This window comes from Macrobrachium nipponense, chromosome 32, assembly GCF_015104395.2.
Source record: "Macrobrachium nipponense isolate FS-2020 chromosome 32, ASM1510439v2, whole genome shotgun sequence".
Lineage (NCBI taxonomy): Eukaryota > Metazoa > Arthropoda > Malacostraca > Decapoda > Palaemonidae > Macrobrachium > Macrobrachium nipponense.
The window spans coordinates 38,099,005-38,100,320 of NC_061094.1; the positions used below are offsets into that span (position 1 = coordinate 38,099,005).

General features: G+C 47.0%; 1 pseudogene; it reads left to right on the forward strand.

Moving 5' to 3' along the window:
* The first annotated feature begins 409 nt into the window (after positions 1-409).
* LOC135207350 (uncharacterized protein DDB_G0271670-like) overlaps positions 410-1,316 on the forward strand; it is a 413,226-nt pseudogene continuing 412,319 nt past the window's right edge.

A 1,316-nucleotide genomic window follows, 5' to 3' on the forward strand; every position in this document is an offset into this window, starting at 1 on the left:
TCCACAAAAACTCTATGGTAAAAGTTATGAGGTTTTCATTTACAAACGGGACCTTATCAAGTCCAAAAAGTCCGGACCTCGAAGTTTTAATGTTCCGCGCGTCTTGATGACTTAGATCTGCGTACAATAACTGAAAAGTGATCAGTAAGTTGAAATATGATCCTTTATAAATCGAACATATCCGAAACCTACTTCTTATCCACCTCCTGTGAAATACGATCGCGACGAAATTCAAATCGAATTCCACTCGAAACGACGAGAGCGAACGATGATGGGGAGACAAATAGCAACACCTCTGAGAGCCTAGCCCTATAGACCGTTCTCCTAAAGTTACCTTCGTTTTCTAGCGGAGGCTCGTTTTCTATACCGGATGTCCTGCTGAGGGTTGGCGAGCATCCCAGTTGGCAGAAGTGTGTGGGAAGGCAGGAGGAGTGGACTCGCGCGGCGTGTCTTTCCCTCACGATTGAGCCCTGTGGTTTTCCCCCAGAAAGAATAACCGAGTTCCTGTATAGCGACGCGTTCTCGAAATCGATCGTTTTCCATCCCCCTCCAGGTGAAGAAGTATTACCAGTATGATTTCTTTCCGTGGAACTTCAGCGGCAAAGGTCGGAGGGAAGATGTTTTGATAACAGCAAGAGAAATATAATCTGGGACGGGGACTGAGGGCTGCTGTGTCTCCTTCCCTCTCTCTCTCTCTCTCCTTCTTTATATATATATATACATACATATCTCTCTCTCTTCCTCCCTCCGGCGGCAGCAGCAGGCAGAGCCTATCCATCCAGCCCTCCGCGCCTCCGTCGCCCTCAGGAGCACGATTTTCCAGGAGGCGCGGCACACCTTGCTTTCTGTGCGGCCCGCTTGCGGCCGGAGTCTGTCTTCTGCGGCGCTGCCATCAGGGAGATTCTCAGGTAGTGTGAACGTATGACTTTTTTTTTTTTCAGATGCATGACAGAAAAGGTTCTCCCTCTTCCGTAAGCAACTTTATGGGAGGGAGGGCAGGGGGGTGGCGGGCTCTGTGGTGGGGTCATCTATCTCATATCCCACCTCCCGCACCTACCCTCCCTTTAGAGCACTAACTGAATTTCATGGTCCATAAAAAACCTAATTATCACATTAAGTGGTCTTTATTGGTTGTTTATTTCTCGTTCGTCTCATTACTGTTTACTTTTTTTCTTCTACGAAGTGTCAAGCGCGGAAGTTCACACGCATCTTCATCGAAAGGAAACACCATCATGCTTTTTCGTTTTCTTTCGTATAAAAGACATCGTGTAATATGTCATATCAGTTCCTTCATTCATCAAAAGGGGAAAACTATT